This window comes from Ambystoma mexicanum, chromosome 3q, assembly GCF_040938575.1.
Source record: "Ambystoma mexicanum isolate Mex_15411 chromosome 3q, UKY_AmexF1_1, whole genome shotgun sequence".
Lineage (NCBI taxonomy): Eukaryota > Metazoa > Chordata > Amphibia > Caudata > Ambystomatidae > Ambystoma > Ambystoma mexicanum.
This window is the reverse complement of record NC_090926.1, coordinates 204,242,856-204,262,990: the sequence shown is the minus strand read 5'-3', so window position 1 is coordinate 204,262,990 and position 20,135 is coordinate 204,242,856. Positions and strand designations below refer to the sequence as shown.

At 44.7% G+C, this 20,135-nt stretch overlaps 1 protein-coding gene across 7 annotated transcripts in view; it reads left to right on the top strand.

Annotated features, from left to right (window-relative positions):
- STAT6 (signal transducer and activator of transcription 6) overlaps window positions 1-20,135 on the top strand; it is a 1,449,539-nt gene that overhangs the window by 776,474 nt on the left and 652,930 nt on the right. The window lies entirely within an intron of this gene.

Sequence of the window (20,135 nt, the reverse complement as noted above, 5' to 3'; positions counted from 1 at the left end):
GACCACAAGCACTTCGTCATCAGCGGGGAGCACCCTCTTGAGGAGCATGCAGGCATTTTATGAAGTATATCAATACTACTGTTGAGATAGCATACATTCATCAACTTCCGTGTGAGTGCCAATAATGTTGACTAGAATGCTGATAGTGTGGAAAGTTTAGGAACAATAAACTGCTGAAGTTTTCATGAACTGCTGAACTTTAGGAACAATTAATGTAGAACTACAGCAGAACTAGGGTGCAAAGAGACATATGGCAGGGGTAAGCATTGCAGACCACTCTAAAAAAGAAGTTCAGAAAAAGATGTATTTTATAATTGTTGCATTGTCTACACATGGAACCTACCCACATGCCACATTTCAGGTTTTTAACATGTTGGGAAGTATGCTGAACATTTCGAACAGACACACACTCATATCCGCACATTTCTGTTTTATATATAGAGATAAGATTTTGTCAGGATGAGTTTTTATCACAGTTGAAATCATCACACTCTGGTGGCCTTGCCACTTTCTTTCCACCACAACCTTCAACCACAATGTAGTACTTAAATGTCTTTTACCAGATTAACTAACTTGCCAGGACTAACGACTAACAAGCCCATTTCCTGGTATACTCGCGTGCAAGGCAAGGACAAATCTCCTGCTACTATTACTACTCCTCAGTGGTGAGGTCTGCTTCAATACTTCATCTTCAACTTTCAACAATATTGAGATTCATAACTTCCTTCATAAGGGCATAATACGCATTTAGGCCATTTGTTCATATGACTTGTTTGCTTGATACAATGCAGGTTCATTTTCTCTCCCCCTTGATAATTATGATAAGGAGGGCTTATTTCTTGCCATCTTTGAGTTTTTTCTATTTCACCAATTAACTGCTGACAATGTCTCTGATTTAGTTTCCTCTCTTTCAGAAACCATGGTTCCCTTTTATACATTATTGTCTCTGTTTGGCTTAGGCAATGCTAGTTTTCCTGATCAAGCATTGCCCCCTCTTTACTTAGGAAATGGTAGTGTCTATTTCCAGATAGCGCTCTGTCACGGAGCGCCCCGGCCAACTCACCGGTCATCCTCTGCCCTTCCTTGCGACCCACTCCTGGTTTAGTTTCTGCTTCCCACAGGTCGGGATTTAAAAGTCTGACCGCTCCGAAGTTAATCCAGTGCTGGCGCCTACTGTGTAGGGAGTCTGCTTCACTCCTTTCATACTACGGTGCTCGCGAGCCACTGAAGCACTGCACAGAATTGGGAGAGCTCCTCTCTCCCGTGGGACAGTCAGCCTCCACACTGCTTCCCGTGGAACAATCTCTGCATTCTGAAGCCACAGCTCCTACTGCTCTCTCAGGGCCACAACGTGCTGGAAAAGCAGCAACAGCCCTGACGTCTCCTCTATGCTTCTGCTGCTTTCACGGCTGAGTCCTCCTGGCCTGCACCTAGGTTCTTAAATAATCAGATGTCCCGCTCAGTTGTGGGTCATCAAAGCCATTAGACTGCCCATTAGAGTTCTGTGCCTCTGAGCGCCTCTTCCTCGTCACAGTACTCAAGGTATTATGGGACTGGAGTCCCTAATGTCCTTAGTTATTTTATCCTTTTGATCTGTTTAAAGGTTTTTAGTAAATTTACCTTTCAGAGAAAAAATTAAGGGAATTACTGGTTGGCACTTAGTTCTATATTTTATATCCAAAGGTGAACCATAACCATCAGAAATGATATTAATGATTCTCTGATTGTTATATACATCATTCTCATGTGGACCATAAAGGCTTCCAACACTAATACTTTGGGTGGTTTTGGAAAGGGGAACTTTATTCTGACAGCTGTGAAGGCATCATGAGTCAGACACAGAAAACAAGGTCAAGTTTTATCAACAAACTTTATTAACTTAAATGGCAGGCTGGATTAAGGCCTAATTTGCCATATGTGAAGGTGGGATTTCCCTACCTAAAGAAAACTAAGGATAGTCGGTGCCAGGAAGTTAAAATTCAGTCTGTGTCTAAAACCTATACTTGCCCCCACAGTTACATGAATACAATGTGTAAGGATGTCTGCATCAAAATAAATAGATTTCCAATAAAGTTCTGAGCTTCTTCCAGCTCTAGTCTTGTAACCAGCTTTCCCTTTCCCAAGTTTAACACGGTTCACCAAGTATCAGGCTTTCCTTCCCCAAGAGTTCAAATCTTCCAGCTTTTCAAAAACGACACCATTCCTTGGGACACTTCCCAACTCTCTATTCATCAGTTCTTTTCACTGGTTCACTAAAATAGTTCTGTCTCTTGACCTCAAGATCACTTGAGCAACTGTGGCAAAACATAAGCTTCCTTATAGTTACTTTCATTAGTTTTTTTTTTACAAAAGGGCAACTTGGTTTTAGCATAGTTGTTGACCACGCGTTCCACCCATTACAGGTCACGCAACCAATACCCTTGTTCAACTGCTTTTCATCAATAAATGTCCACTGCTTTCCCTTGACAGTGAAGATTTGTTCTTTTCATCAGAATGATACTCTTGCAACACTTTCCCATGGCTGTACTCTTCGGCTCTTGCCAATGCAGGTTCCTTCTTAACCTGCAGTTCCTTCAACACTTTACTTGTGTCAATACTTGTTTCTCTTCTTATCCCCTTCTTGGGCTTCTATTTGCTTTGCCAACACTTGTTTTTCAACCATTTCACTTGGTAGTATTTGCCACTTGTTACCAATTTGCTTTCATTCCATTCAGTCATGCTCTTCATTTTATTTAGCTCTTTGCTTCACTATATTCATAAAGGTTCTGTATGGCATTCATAAATGCTTAGCATGTCTTTCAGTTGGTTCGGTATTCAAAAATCATCTTTTTCAACCTTGAAACTACTTTAAGTACATTCGATATTTAAAAGCACGTATTTTAGCATTCAAATGTGCTTACGACAATTTCCAGTTCATTCGATATTCAAGAAATGCTTGCGCCCTGGTATGAGTGTTCACTGTTTACATTCACCAGCTTTGTGCAGCAGCTCCCGCCGGCTTTGTTCCTTTCCGTGCAGCTCGGCAATCAGTTTCCACTGTCTGCTCTTTTCTCGCTGAGGTCGGAGAGAGAACCGCTCGCTCTCCTGGAGGTCCACAGCGTCCATAATACTTCAGTACCCCACAGCTCCTTCTGCTTGCGCCCGACACGGAGGGTGTGTAGACCTTCCAGACCTTCTCTGGGCCGGCCGTGGCCCGGCGTCTCTTGTCCCTGCTCGACACGTCTTCCAGCACCCGTGTCTCCCACGCCTGTCTCTCTGGTCCGCCCGTCTCTCTCCCACTCCAGTCAACTCCAAACTCCAGCATGCTGTTTCTCTCCATCTCTTGTGCACAGTCCGCATTTTTATATCCGTTTGGCTTACTAAGTGACCACAGGTGAAGGCCATTTAGTACATTTGCCTGCCCATAATTATAGAGGCATGTCTGGATGTTCATTCTGAACTCCTCCACAGCCCTCTTCTTCGTCTCAGTACCAGAGTGGTGTTTGGGGAGGTTTGCAGTATACAAGTAAGGATGTGTCCTCCTAGTTGGCCTCTTCCTCGTCCCTGTGCTAAAGTCATATTAGTGGCATTTCTGAGGGACATTTTGTAAGAAAGAAAAGGGGAAAGGCTAACAGTAACCTACAAAGGCTGTCGGGACAGAAGCTTCATTTTGAATAAGGAATACGGGATGCAATGTCTCACCCAAGGACGGCCTCTCCCCACTCCCCAAGTTTCCTCGCATATCCATCCACAGGTTCTGGATCCAAAAGTGATAGCCTTTCACTAGCCACCTGAGAGGAGGATTCTGGGGGAAAAGAAGTGAGGACACCATTGGGTTCCACACACGGCACGCTATTAGATATTCTGGTGTTAGGGGAGCTTCATCTTCCGAAGGAGATGAATACTGCGTCTCTCCTAACAGTCACCTTGTTCCCTTGGGGGCCTTCTCCACCCAGGTGATCCACCCAGTGAATCCAACCCTAAGGGATAGGATCAGAAAGCGCCTGCTTTAGACAGTCCCAGGCCTAGACCATGTAATTATGCGATGTAATGAAGCAGCAATGCATCATTATAACAACGATCTATTAGGATAAAAAGAAAGTTATTCGAAAAGAAACCGCATGATATGTGTCCATTCCTAAAAGGAAGTAAAAACCTAGTAGGGAAAATAGCAATCTACAAAAGAGAAGAAAGAAAAAGGTTAAGAAACTGACCTAAAATACACAAAGATCCGCTGCCACGGATGTACTAGACCGACAATTTAAAAAAAATATCAATCAGAAGGAAACATCAGAAAACACCCAGAAAAAACACATCAATCAGAAAAAACCCAGGGGGATCAAATTCAGACTCAGAAAATACTATCATGTTCCTAGAAAAGTATACAGTTCTTCATCAATGTTGTGGCCCCTTGGGTACTGTGTCTCAAAGTCTATTATACATTTGGTTTCGCCTTGTTTTAGCAATAACTGCCTGTCACCACCTCTTGGGGATAACTCTATGCTTTTCAGACCAAAGAATTTTAAACCCTCTACCAGGCCATTCTTTCTCTTGATAATGTTTTGCCATGGGATATGCCTGGTCATTGTTTTTATCGCTCTGAACTGTTGGAGAATGCAAATATTTAATTTACAATTCGTGCTGCCAATATACCATTTCATCCATGGGCATATCAATGCATACACTACGAACTGGGTGTTGCATGTTATTTTTGAACCGATCTTCACTTTGTGTCCCAAAATGGGATGAGTGTACAGGATAGTGTTTTGTGCAAATTTACAGATTTTGCTTTTCAAATAATTATGGAAACCCATGCCCGATGTTTCCACCAATTTACCACCTTTGTTCCAGTCTCAAAGCTCATATAGCTGGACACAAGCATATCTTTAATTGATATCGATGTACGATAACTAATGCTTGCTTGTTTGCACATTAAGGGTGCTATGTTTTTGTCCAGTATTAAAATGTGCCAATGTTTTTGAAAAATTCTCTTACATCTTTGGCAGCTCTATCGAAGCCCATTATACACCTTACTGTTTCGTTCTTCCCCTCATGTGTAGGTGGTTACTAGAGGGTAAAACCTTAAGAAATGCCCTTTCAATACCTTTTTAGGATATGCTTGATAACAGAAACCCCATGCCGTGATTTTACTCTCTTCGTCATACATCTCCAGACTAGAGCAGTTTCTTCTAATGCGAATGAATTTGGCATATGGAATGCTTCAGATGAGTCTTTTCAAATGGCAACTGCTTGCGTGTATGGGAATATTTGACTATGTGACTTTTTTGTACAGAGATGTACTCAGACACGCATTATTGAGTTTAACGATGGCATCCAAAAATACCATGGTTTTTCTGCTATGAGATTCTGTAAATGGAAGATGACATTCATTATTGTTAAGTTTACCAACAAATACAGTCCACTCGACTTCACTGCCACACCATATCACAAACAAGTCATTGATGAAAGTCAGCCAGAGCACCACTTTTTCTGTATATATGGCATTTTCCTCCGACCAAACCATCAACCCAGCAACCCATGGTGAGGTTTGCATATGAGGGAGCAAAGGTTTTGCCTATAGCCGTGCCTTGCAATTGTTTGACAAATGTTTCATCAAATAGAAAGTTAGTAAATAAAGGTAGATAAACCTATCAGCAATTGGGCCACACATGTATTATCTACACTCATTAACAATATTTTATTAGTATACAAAAGGTAAAAACCTTTCCAAAAAGGCTTAATGATATAATTCATTCATTCCAGGAGAAATCTCTTCCATATAATGAATTTATGATTATCAGTATCAAATTCTAATATTATATTATGACAGTCTGAGAAACAATAGACTGTCAACACTCAACATGTTTCAGTCCTCAACTTTAGATCAAGGACTTTCTTCAGGAGTAGTGCCACAATATTAAAAATCTCATAAAAAGATCAAATGTGTATCTTAATGATTGGAACCGTTATCTTTTGAACACCGGTGTAACTGCTTTTCTTGCTTGTCGTAGGAGTTCTTGTATAGATGCCAAAAACCTCCATTAATCAGGAGATGGCTCGTTTTCAGATGAATTTATCTTGACTCTGAAAAAGGTCAAATTTCCTTCTACAGGTCTCATTCAAAACCCTTTGTGGGAACTATTATAGTCCCAAAAAGCTCAGATGGTGGCCATCAGTTGGCCAGGTGTGTTGATTAATCTACAGCGCCTTCCTTGTTTACTGGTTTAAACGACTCTTTAACCATTCATTTGTAAGCTTCCGACTTGCCTCAAAAAATTGGAGGAGGAGAACCAATTCAAGCCCTATAATGACAGAATCACTGTTGTATTCACTTTAAGGATAAGGGAAGTCCAGTAATCATTCCACTCTTGTATCCATGCAAAGTGTATAATTTCACAACCGCAAAAAACGAGCTTCTGCCTTCGTCTTAGGTTTCCACAAGGAATTGAATTCTCAACTTGTTCTTCGCTGACTACGAACAAGTAGAGTTTGGCGGCTATAGCTTGCTGAATTTGCACGTTTGTGTGGGAACCTCGGGCCAGATGGATTAACTGGGCTTTTTTTTCGAGTTTACTGGAAACCACTGAATTCAACTCATGTAGAATAGCATTCCCTGACAAAACCGCGGACAATGAAGAGAGAAGGCTTTGGAGCATCCCTATTATGGAAAAAGGACGGATTGGGATGAAGCCATGATCCATATCCAGTGACACCACCACAACAAGCCAGGCCTATATAAACCCCTGCCTGAAACAACTTGGGCAGGAAGGAACAGAAGAGGGGCAGGAAAAGACCGTTCAGGCAGCAGAGTCCTTTGCTATCATCCTCATGTTGTAAGATTAAAGTTGTTATCCTTAAAAGATCGCCTTTTTGCCTTATTTCCCTACAGGGGTGTATTGATTCTGGTGTGAGCGTAATTAGGGACACCCTTACAGCGGCCATCATATACTCAGGTTCTCATGGTAATTCATCGATTTTCAGTAAAAAAGGCTTTTTCATCGTTCAGCTAGGAGGGTAGGCTAGATACAAATGGACGTAGAGTTTCATCGATACATCAATATATTTCAAAATATTCTCAAAGTGCTCCTGTTAATGTTACAATGGTTCTTCCTGGAGGTTTTTTTTAGTTCTTATGTACCATAGAGAGAAAATAAATTTTGGGCATTATTGTTTTTTGTGGGGGACAGACATTTGTTATCATCCTCATCCAAAATACCCTTAGCCATCCATTTTTCCACAATCTCAACCTCCCTCTCCACATTTTCCAAACGATTCTTTTCCAATTTTTCATAGCAAATGGGGTCAGCTGTCGATAAGCTTCTTTAATATAATCCACCCTATTCATGAAGACTATATTCCAACTTTTATCGGATGGTTTAATAATCTGTTCTTTCATGCTCTGAATTTCTTCAAGAATTTTACGATCCTTCAGATAAGATTGCCTTCATTTCTTTGAATGTCATTCTTCTGCATCTTTTTTCAGATCACTTCTAACCAACTCTTGAAAGGTTTGAAAGGTTTCAATATTACTGCCTGGTTGGGAGGGGGGAACCTAGATTTTACTTTGAGTTTCTTTTTTTTTTTTTACTGCCAATCCATGTTGATGTCATACTCCTCCCAATGAATACTGTCTATGACCTCATCTGCATTATATGCCTCACCTAAAAGAATTAAATCTGCAACCACATCTTTATCCTGAATTGTGATGTCCATTCTTCCCTCTTGGCCATAATTTGCTCATGTACCTGTCAAAGTCAATTCAAGTGTTGACATAATTGAATTGGGATGTAGGACAACAGTTGAGCCCCAACCTTAAAACCTTGAGTTGATCTTCAGTTAACGCCAGATTGGACAAATTCAGAACTACATTTTGTTTAGCCATATTAGTGGTGTTTACATCAATTTTCCAGAGCGCATTGGTCCCTCCATCAGATCTGTTGTTTGGTCTTTTTGCCACTTCTGCCTCGCCTTGATTTTATTTTCCTCTTTAGCCTTGGCCTCAACTTCGCCCTCTGCCCCTCGTTTTTTTTTGTTGTTGTTTTGTTGTTGTTTGTTCTTCCATCCTGGCACAACAGTCTCATTTCCTCTAAAAAAAGAAAATGTTATCTGAGGTTCTTCAGATCCACTGCTTTGTGCGTCAGACTCTGAGCTGCTGGCCTGGTCGTCAGTCGCAAGTGAATTATTTGCTGAAGACCTATAAGGTTAGGCTCTTTTCTGAGGTTATCAAAGCCTCTGGCGTGGGTGTACACTCTACCCATTTCATAGTCCTCTTTGTCTGTCAAGAATTTTCTCTGCTTAGGTTGTTTAATTTCGTCCTCATAAATTGTGATGCGAGTATCTATATTGGTTCTCAACTTTTTACCTTCTTCTTTGGATGTTACTGTTTGCAGTTTTACCTCTTTTTCGGCTAGTTTAAGCAAAGCCTTGTTTTGATCCAGCCATGCATATTTGATAAGACTACTGAGGAGTTTTGTTGAACATCCATTAGTGGCCTCACCCCATTCTTCCAACATCTCAGGGTCTTGTTCTTCAAATGAGGGAGTTGTTAATATTCTTAAACCATGTGATATCCTCCCCACCTCGATATCATTTTGAAGAGTGAACTTCCCACTACTTACTTATTTCTCTTTTCTGGTATTTTTCATGTTCCTTTCACAATGTTACTTCGTCATTATCCTTTGTTATGCAAACTATGGTCTGCTTCTTTCCTACTGACAAAGCCTTTCTGAGGATCTTCTTAGATTCACATGATATGCATAGGCCGTCATTTAGTGGTAGTCGCGTAGTATTGCATAATTTGTTTTCAAAACTCAAAAAGGAACGTTGACTGGGCGGGTTAGTAATACTATCCCTAGTGTGGCGTCTATTGTACCCATGGTCTTTCACGTGTCGAGGTCCGTCAGATTGTTTTTTTCCACCATCGTGGTCGGTCGCTAGTTGCGGAGTTCCTTTCTGGCTAACGCCTGTGATTAAACAAAGTTTCATTTTAGATTTTCTTTCAATCCTTGCAACAACCAGCAGTTGCCCACTGCATTACCAACTGCTTCGGCTGCTTTCGATGGATGGCTCCATCGTTGACGATGCTCAACTGTCTCAACGAACGCAGACTGCAGCCTACACGGTCCTCACTGGGCCTCAGTAGGGAGAGTGGAGGGAGGCCATATACTTTGTACCCTTTTAGATAATGCCTCTTCTGACCCCTTATCGTCCCTTTTGTCACTGTGCTGCCTTTTCCATTAGCAATGGAAAATACTCCTATTAAATGTTGCCCTTAACGCAACAGGAAATTCCCTTGGAAGGACACACACAGGGTGTGCAATCACTGTCTGCCAAGGAACCACCCAGAGAAAAGCTGCAAGTTCTGCAAACCTATCCGCACAAAAACCATAAAGGGCTGCAGCACCAGACGCTGGGCCGCCCATGCCATGCAGGCTGAGTCCTTCATAGACATGGCAGTGGAAACCAGCGAGGGCAGCATCCTCAGTGAATCCCATGTACGGGTCCCCAGCTGCAATAAGTAGGCCAGTGTCCCTGTGACGGAGATCACACCCGGCAGCTCAGATACACACACTTCCCACCACATAAAGCTCATACCCCATGGCTGCACATTGACCACGCACGTCGACCGTTTAGAGCCACGCAGTGTCAAAGGAGAGGTCCTCTAAGTCATCCCTGCCCTCTGGGCCATTGCGCTCGCGTTTGCTGCATGACAGCCCGCCGAAACAGGCACTGAAAGTAATTTCAGACACCGCACCTAAAAAAGCACTCCTTTCAAATGCCGAACGGCATGTGTCGAAAGGCGCTTCGGCATCCCCCGTCCTCCCATCAAACAACACGTCCCTGTCACCCTCTTAAATTCAAAGATGTCAAAAACAGAAAAATCTTTGACGCCTCTGTCAAAGCCCGCTACCTCCTAGGATAGTAGCCTTTCTACCTCTGTATGCACTGTTTCATTGGTCATGCATCACAAAGAACAGCCAACCTTACATGACACCTCCATACCCCCTCAGTATTTACCAGGTCTACTGAGTCAACCCCAGAGTGCTTCGATAGAATTATAAGGAAAGTGTCCTGCTTCGTAGACTTCATGGACAAGCACCCTGTGGAACTTAAAAATCTTCAGGGGCCTTGTACTAAAGGGAGTGGGCAGGGATCAACCATCTGCTAAAAGGCCACGTCTGGATGTGTCGCATCCAGTACTTCCACCCCGAGCCAGGCCACCTCCAAGTACCATGATCCCTCTCAAGACCTCTACTTTATAGACTCCTCGGGGTCTCGGGACCCTGGATCTCGGGGAGACCAAGATGACCAGGACCAATATTATGATGAAAACAATGACTTCTAGGTCATCCAGACCATCAAGACCAGCCAGTGACTGACTCACCAGTCGACAATCAACTTCAATATAATGAGCTCCTTCTTAAGGCTGCCCAACATTTTGAAATAGACTTCCAGGAGGTCAAGGATTTTGTGGAGGACATCCTGGGTGACGAGAAGCCCGCCTCTCAATGTATTCCCCTATTGAAATCCATCCAAAGGCGCATCCAGCCTTCTCTTCGTACACCAAACCTCACAAGGGCGGTAAACACTTGCATTGAGAAATTATTCAGGCCAGCCCCTACAGACCACCTGTATATCAGGGGTCAGCTTAAACCCGATTCCTTAGTTACCACTATAAGGAAAAGGGTAGGCACCCCGCTGGCCTTTGCGGAGGCCCCACCAGATAAGGAAAGCAAAGAAATCTACACCTTTGACAGAAAGGTGGCTTCGTTGGCTGCCTAACAAACTAGAATAGCCAACAATACCACCCTCCTGGCTAGCTATAGTTGCAATAAGTGGGACAAGCTAGAACAACAAATTGAAGCAGTCCCAGAACTCCTGAAATCACAAATTCTGAAAACTGTCAGAAAGCAAACAAGTATCTAATTGCATCTTAAAAAATAACCTAGATGCTACGGAAAATGCAGGCTGCATCATAGCCGAGGGCACCCTATTCAAACACCATGCCTGGCTTAGGCAGTCAGGGTTCAAATTAGAAACGAAGGCCACGTTGCTCAACATGCCCATTGAACCTAATGCCCTTTTCGGCAAGGCAGTTGAAGACACCCTAAAAAGTGCCAAAGAAGAATATGACACCCTCAAATCTTTTGGACATCTAACAAACAAGCCGTTTGTCCAAAGGGGGTCTTCCAACACAAGAAGGTTCCATGGGCAGGGCCCTCATCACTTCGTTGGGCACCTCACAGGGACAATCCTCCTCCTCCAATTTTCAAAGAGGCTATAAAAGGTCCAGGAGCAGAGGTTGACCCCCTCAGCCAGAGGCTCCACCCTGCCCAAACAATGATGCCCCACTCCAGATCCCCTCCCATGCCACTCCAGTAGGAGGTTGCATCTCACAATTCACCCACGCACGGGAGGAGATCACTTCAGACAAATGGCTACTGTCCACTGTGGCGGGTGGATATTGTGCAGAACATCTACAAAAGCCATCCAACCATCCGCCAAGACACAGAAAAATAACACCGGAAGAAAGGTGCATATTATTGGAGGAAGGGAAAGCCCTGCTGGAAAAGGATGCCATAGAGATCGTCCCGGCAAACCAGGTAAACAAGGGTATTTATTGAACGTACTTCCTTGTGCCAAAGAAAGACCTAACAATACATCCAGTGCTAGATCTGTGCCCAGCGAACACCTATGTCAAGCCTCAAAATTTCGCATTGGCAACGGCTCAGGAGGTAATCCCCCTCTTATATCAGGGGGATTGCATGGCATCATTGGATATCAAAGATGCTTACTTTCATATTTCAATGTTCCCAGCGCACAGAAAGTATCTGCGCTTCCAAATAGCAGGAGAACACTACCAGTTGAAGGTGCTCCCTTTCGGCATACCCTCAGCCCCAAGGATATTAACAAAGGTACTAGCAGTCAATCCCAGTGCATCCTTCTTTGGATGACTGGCTAATAATAGGGGAATGCCCTCAAATTTGCCAATACAAAACCCAAAGAAAAATGCACCTTCTTTTCCAATTGGGATTCTCCATCAATGAGAAAAAATAAAGTCTTGCACCCAGTCAAACAAAACAATTCCTGGGAGCAATCATAAGAACAAAGGAGGGGCTAGTCTTTCCCTCAAACAACACAGTTCAAAACATACTGTCGCAAATACCTCACTACCTAGCCAGTCGCCAGATAACCGTACGCAAGGCAATGCGTCTGCTGGGAATAATGGCATCATGCATTTGTTAGACACGCACGGCTGTGAATGCGCCCAATGCAGGCGTGGTTAGCAAAACAATAGTCTCAGGCAAGTGGTCAGTGGGACGATCTAGTGGCCATTTCGCTAACCTTGGTGCAGGGTATTCTCTGGTGGTCCAGGGACAACCTGCTAAAAGGAAGACCCTTTCGCAATCCACCAGTTCAAGCCATACCAACTACAGGTGCCTAACTCCGGATGGGGAGTCCATTACCTTCACCACACAACTCACTGCCTATGGACACACACTACAGCACAAAACCACATCAACCTCCTAGAACGTCTGGCAATTCTCAAGGGTCTACATGCTTTCCAGCAGCATCTATTAGGTCATATAGTGCAGGTGCTCTAGCAGACTCTCTAGGCAGAAACCATCTGCCAGAGAAACATGAGTGGCAAATCAACAGAGATATTCTGAACAAAATATTTTCCCAGTGGGGTTATCCTCCCTTAGACTTGTTCGCCACAAGCCAAAATGCACAATGCCCAGACTTTGCATCCAGATTTCCCCAACCAGGATCCAAGGGGAACGCTCTGCGGATGAGTTGGTCAGGGAAATGTTCTTACACTTTTCCACTGACACCACCCCTGGGCAGGATAGTGCACAAGATGCACCAGGAACAAGTCACTCTAATCCTGATCGCTCCAATGTGGGCAAGACTATGTTGGTTTCCACATCTGCTGAAACTGTCAATGTGCAAACCAATCAAACTTCTGTGAACCTCCAACATGCTGTCCCAACATGAGGGGGCTACGCTCCATCCACCTCCTCATTCTAGGAACTTGCTAGCCTGGCTCCTGAAGTCATAGTGTTTGGTCACCTAAATCGTCCTCAAAGGTGTATGGATATTCCAAAGGAGTCACGAGAACGCAAGACCAGACATTGTTACTTCTAAAAACAGAAGAGGTTTGTGGTATGGTGCAGATCAGTCCTTAAATCCAATTGAATGTTCACCATCCAACATCCTACACTACATGCTTTATCTAATAGCCGATGGCCTAGTATTTAACTCCATCAAAGTTCACTAGCGGCCTTGTCTGCATACACTACTTGGCAGAACAAGGTGTCTTGGTGTAAAGTTCCTGTTATCAAGGCTTTCATGGAGAGAGTGAAGAGATTATACCCTCCCATGTCGAACCCTCCACCAGGTTGGGAGCCTATTGTTGTGCTCTCAAAACTCACGGGTCCGCCCTTTGAGCTTATGCATGAGACCAGCCTAAAACCGCCTTTCTAGTAGCCATCACTTCGATAAGACGAGTCAGTGAGCTACTAGCATTATCTGTACAAGACCCTTTCTTTGTAATCCACAAGGACAAGGATATCTTGGATGTTCACCTAAATTCATCTCCAAGTTCCATGTCAACCAATCCATTGAACAGCAACGCGGTCACGAGGGGAACCTAGCTCCGGATAGGTAGGAAAAGGAATTATCCCAGAATTTCAGCTTCTACTTAGAATATTTTCAGCAATTACAAGAAATAAGCTCATCAGCTATTTGGTATATGTCCAGTTTTGAGAAAGGCCAGGGGCTGAAACATGTGTAAACTCAAGGACACACTTTCTATTAAAGATTTTTCTGGAGCAATCTGTCAAGTGGCAATCCAGTCTTTTTCTTCTTTCGAAATGAGTAGGGGGCCTACTCTTTGGCCACTTGCAATGCGACAAGATAACTAACTAGAATGACTGACCTATGACATCAATGATTCCAAGTCGCACAGAAATTCACCTTAAAAGCCCACACCACAGTTTTACTCCAAGCCATTGAACTACCTACTTTTTTCCCAAATCCATCTAACTCAACTGAAAGAAACCTCCATACACTGGATGGAAGGAGGACAGTCTTGTACTACGTAAACAAAACAAAGCCTCTAAGGAAAACAGATCAGGTCTTTGTTTCCATAACACATGGCAGAGAAGGTGATCACATCTCTAAAAATGCCAACTCCAGGTGGATAGTCCAATAAGTACAGCTGTGCTATTCACTTTCCAAATTACCTAACCTTTCACTTCTAAAGTTCACTCTAACAGCTACTCTAGCATTTATTGCAAATGTTCCCCTAGACGCTATTTGCAGAGCAGCTACTTGAAGTTCCATTCATACCTTTACACAGCATTACTGCATTGGCACACTCTAAATCAGATTCACAGGTGGGACAAGCAGTGCTAAAACTTCTACTTGCCGCTCTACCTTCTCACAGCCCACCTTCTCCAGAGAATGCTCGCTGATCTATGCATAGCATGTAATCTAAGCAGATCCACAAGCCTCAGAAGGCATATATTCCTCAACATAATCGTATTTCTGATGCTTGTATCTGCTTAGATTCACATGTGCCCACCCTCCATACCCTCCTGGAGTCGAAGGTGCATAGATGTTTCTTGCTCTATCGCTATTTTCTGCTTTATTACATCTGTACTCGCGCTACACTTCATGCAACCTCATGTCAGAAACAAAACAATCTTGGGGACCTCGACGCGTGAAGGACCACAGGTACAGTAGACATCACACTATGGATAGTATTACTACCACGCCGAGTCGACGTCCCTTTTCAAGTTTTGAAAACAAATCATGTAATACTCTGCGACTACCACTAGATATCGGCCTATGCATAGCTTGTGAATCTAAGCAGATACAAGCATCAGAAATAAGATTATGGTGAGTAATGCATGCTATATATAGATATATAATATATATAAACCAGAGACTGGCATCACACAATGTCTGGGTCACACTACACACAGCTGCACCATAACAGACAACAAATGAGTCTGAAAAAACCTGCATTTATTTAATCTGGACAAGTGTCCACACGTGAAAGAAAACAAAGGAACGTGTTTCATGCCTCCTCTGGACATTTGTTCACACTCAAACAGTGCATCTACAATGTTTAAAAGGAGCAGAGTGCAACAATATGCTGTTTAACTCACTGCATAATAGCAGTGTTAAGTAGGGGCCATCTTTTAGTATACTTTATCCCTATTCAACACAGAGAAATCAATTCTATGCGAAGGCCAATGGATAAATGTGTATATTCCAAAGACATAGAGCAAACGACATGAAGAAGTACATCATTCCATGTTCAACAATGACATAGTCATCATTGTTGATATAATAAACATCCCCACAGGTCTGTAATAATTCTCAAATCAATTTGTAAAAGGTATGTTTTGGGGGGAAAACGCAAGAAATGGGACCACTGTAAATCGATATTAATTAAATGTGCAAATACAGCAAAATGCCCTCTCGTATTGCACACACAATCATATGCCAAACTAGCTACTACACAATTATAAAGTGCATAGTGCAGATGTAAACAGGACAGAACTGCAAAATGCATAGTGCAATTACATACTGGGCACCGTTATAAAGTGCATATATATATGTCTCCGCCCTATAGTTAAGGTGAGCCTGACTCCCGTAGGAAACCCCCAAAAATTACTTACTAATAACGTTTGACTTGTGTGACTGATTTGGTTGAAATTGTGAGGACACCAATTTCTTCCCAACTTGGGTGCACACATGGTTCGTGCCTCTTGGCATTACTCTGATGGGCCTGCTGTACTTAGATCCTGTCACAGGATCCTTGCGGGGCAGCTTCATTTTAACTAAATCGCCTTCTTGAACTTCATTGGTTTGGACAGCCCTTCTCCTGTCATTGCATTCTTTCATTTGCCTCTTGCTTTTTCGATCCGTCATACCATTTACTCCATGTCCACCGTGTCATCTTTCCTCACCCTTGACATTGATGCTGGTACCACTATGGATGCTGCTCTTCTCCCCCTCAGCATGCGAAATGGAGACACATTGGTGGTCCCATTGGGGGTCAATGGAAGGCAAGTTATGGCTTCCTTGAGTCTTGTACGGGTCCATTCCCGACGCTGTTGCAAGTTGTAACGCCCCTTTGATAAACCTGTTGGTTCTCGCCACAAGTCCATTGGCCTGGGGACGATATAGGGACGCCTTTAATATTGTTGTCCCTCATGAATTTTTCCATTTCTCTTGACACTAGATGGACGCCATTGTCTGTCATGATTTCGTTGGGCAAGTCTTCTCTCTGAAATGTTGTGGTGAGCACACTAACAAGAGTGGACGTTGTTATTTTCAGGTACAAATTGGGCTTCCACCCATTTAGAAAGCTAGTTGATGAGGACCACGCTGTATCTATGTTCTGACGACATCACTTTGAGAGGACCTTCATTTAATCCTACCCCAGCTTGTCCCATGCTCCTTTTAGGAATCTGTTGGAATTAAGGGTGCTTGCCTAACCTTTAGCTTCTTATCGCTGTTTAAGCACTCGTGACACCTCTATGACATTACTCGTATCTCCTGATCCATTTCGGGCTACCAATACGATTCCCTCACCCGTCGCCTCATAAATTGCTTCCCAGGTGCCCTGCATGCGCCCTCAACAGAATTACTTTCCTCATCCCCACATGCAGTATGACTGTCGCCTCTTCTCACTAAGCCTTCCGATTTAAAATATTTCATCCCCCACATTCCAGTATGGCCTTAGACCTTCCGGAATAACTCTCTCCTCTGGTCATCCTTTCCTGTCCCATTCCGTCAGTTTAGCCATGGTTGGGTCACTCCTGGATTCTTCTTTCCAATGTCCTTGACTCATTTAGAGAAACTATTTGCTTCTGATATCACCACTACGCACTTATCCTTGAGAAAGTCGGTTGCTGCGTCTCTCACTTCCGGTAATTGGGACATAGCCTGCTTGGGCATTTTTCCATCTCGCAATGTGAATGATTTCAAAGGTGTGCTCTGCAGTTTGGCAGCGAAGCGGGAGAGCCGAGGCGTGGACGTTTCCACCGCTCCTGGACTTAACACGTGAATTAATGGCTTATGGTCTGTTACCAACTGAAATTTCGTGCCTCATACAAATGTTCTGAAATAATCGACTGCCCAGGTACGGGCCGACATTTCTTTTTCCACTGTCGAATAGTTAATTTCCGCCTGGGACAACGCCTTGGAAGTGAACGCCTCTATCTGTTCCGCATCGCCTTTCTTCAGTGTTCGGGTAGCCCCCAGACCATACATGTTGGCATCAGTCGTAATTATGGTCCTCCACAATGGATTGAGCAGCTTGAGGCACAGGACATTTCTAAAAGGCTCTATAACCTTGTCAAATGCCTTAATCTGCTCTTGGCGCCAGCTGTACTCAGCGGCTTTCTTCAGCAACTCCCTCAGTGGTGCAGTGGTTTCTGAGAACCTCGGAACAGATTTAGCATAGTATTCCGCGAGGCCCAAAAATGACCGTTCCTCTTTGTTTGCTGGTACCTGGGGCTTTCACGATTGCCTGGAGCACGTTCCTCTTTCGGGTTGATCCCCTTTTGAAATCTTGTAGTCCAGATACTCCACCTCTTTGGCTTTGATCACACACTTTTCATAACCTAGTCTCAATCCTGCTTCCTGTAATTAGGTAAGGACCTTCTGCAGCATAACACCATGGGTCTCAACGTCCTCGGCGTAAAAGAATTTCTGAGGCTTGTGGAATCTGCTTAGATCACATGCTGTGCATAGGCCGACATCTAGTGGAAGCTGCGGAGTATTACAGTTTGTTTTTCGAAAGTCGAAAATGGGCGTCGACACAGGCGTGCCAGTAATACTATCCCTAGTGTGACGTCCACTGTACCCAAGATCCCTCACGCGTGTAGGATCCTCAGATTGTTTTTTTCCGCCATACTGGTCGGAAGCATCTTGCGGAGTTCCCTGGCCTTAGCCATACTTTTGCTGTTATTATAATTTTTATTCTTATTCATTCCCTTCCCCACCCCAACGTCGACCCTCAACCTCGACGACGGCTGGAGAAGTCATCGACCGTCGACTGCTGCACGACGGATCTGGGCCTCGGTAGGCCGCTGGCCTCGGCCCGGGCCTAGTAGGCCGCTGGCCTCGGCCCTTACAAGTAGGGAGAGTGGGGGGTGGTACATACTCTTCACTCTTGATATATATATATATTCCTACACTTAGCAGCCCGCTGCCTTAAGGTGCGTATGGAGGGTACCCCTTTTCAATTCTGCCCCAAGTGCAATCGCAAATACCCTTGGGTCGACAGGCACGCCACGTGCAATCTCTGCTTGCCGAGGGATCACCCCGAAGCGAACTGCAGAGCGTGTAGTAGGTTTAAACCTAAGACACTTAAGGACCGTTCGACAAAGCGTTGGGCCCACCACGCCAGGCAGGAGGCCATGGCAGCGGAGGGCGCCTTCAGCGATGGCAGCGACGCCGTACTTTCGGACGGCGAGGGCATTACGGCGTCGAAAGACAGCCGACGAGCGCAGGTCCCCGACCTCGGAAGGTCGTCCGGCAGGGCGGCTATGGGGAAGACCCCCGGCGACGCAAGCGCTACACACCTAACACACACTAAACACACTAAGACCAACCGGACCTCGACGACGTCGACTTCCCGGAAAGAGGCACAAAAAGAACGGTCCGACTCGGTGTCCTCTGGGCGCTCTCGATCGAGATCGCCTCACGACGCAAGGCAATCATCCACTCTTGCCAAGAGTGCCTCGCTACACACACTAACGGAAGTTCGATCGTCGGGAGACGAAGACGACTTCCACCCCCAGGCCGCGCTCCAAGATACCGAGACCGCGGTTAACACCAGTGAGGCCCCACGCCCGAAGCACACAGATACCTTTCCAGACCCTCGACGCCAGGCGTCGAAAGTCGCTGGGGCCCCCAAGGGACAGGGAAAACATTTTTCCACGCACGGAGAAGGGGGGAAACAGCGGAAAGCACAGCCTTCCACCCCTGTAAAGCCTAAGCAGACAAGCAAACACAAGTCTACCCTTGAAAATAAATCACCTGCTAAATTAATACCCTGTTCCAGGGAATGGTCCAGTGAAGACATAGACAGGGTTATGTCTAGGATGTCTTCCTTGGCTGATTTTTATGATAAGAACCCAGAACACTTTCTTTCATATAACCCTCAAGGGGCCACACCCTCAGGCTCCTCCGATCCTATCCCGCTAAGTAAAAAGCCCCGGGTCGAAAGACCTGAACCCTTCGAGGTTCAGCCTTACTCCACTCCATATTCTACTCCACTCCCCAGTTATCAGGGACAAGTTTTCCCTGAAGAGGACCAGGAGTTTGCAATTATGGAAGAACAAACCGGGACAGATTACTATGCAGAGGATGAGGACCTGGAGGAGGGAGAAGATGAGCAGGAAATTTACAGAGTAGATTCCCCAGTACAAAGCGAAGCCCCAGTTACTGACTCTCCAGTTGATAACCAGCCCCTCCTTAACGAGGTTCTCGCTCGAGCAGCGGAACACTTCCACATCGACACCCACGGTGTACAGGAGGAAAGGGACTTCGCGGAGGAGTTTGTAGGAGAGAGAAGACCGGTCGCTCAGACCATCCCTATCCTCAAATCCATCCAACGAAGAATAGATCCTTCCCTGGTGAATCCTAACCTCACCAGAGCTGTCAACCCCAGAATTGAAAAGATTTTCCGGGCAGCCCAGTCTGACCCTCTGTATATAAAGGGACATCTTAAACCAGATTCCCTAGTGGTGACCAACACTAGAAAGAGGGCTGGCACGCCCTTATCTTCATCAGAAGCTCCTCCCGACAAGGAGAGCAAAAAACTTTACGGGTTTGGCAGAAAGGTAGCCTCAACGTCCGCCTACCAAGCAAGGATTGCGAATTCCACCACCCTGTTGGCTAGTTACAATTGCCATCAATGGGAAGAAGTCGCGGCGCTCATTGCCTCTGCTCCAGAACCGTTAAAGGGCCAGCTGGCTCGGATCTCGGCAGAGGGGAGAGCCGTGTCTGGTTGCATTTTAAAAGCAACTTTCGACGCCGCTGACAACGCAGGGAGATTGATAGCAGAAGGTACTGTTATCAAGAGACATGCGTGGTTACGGCAGTCGGGATTCAAGACAGAAACC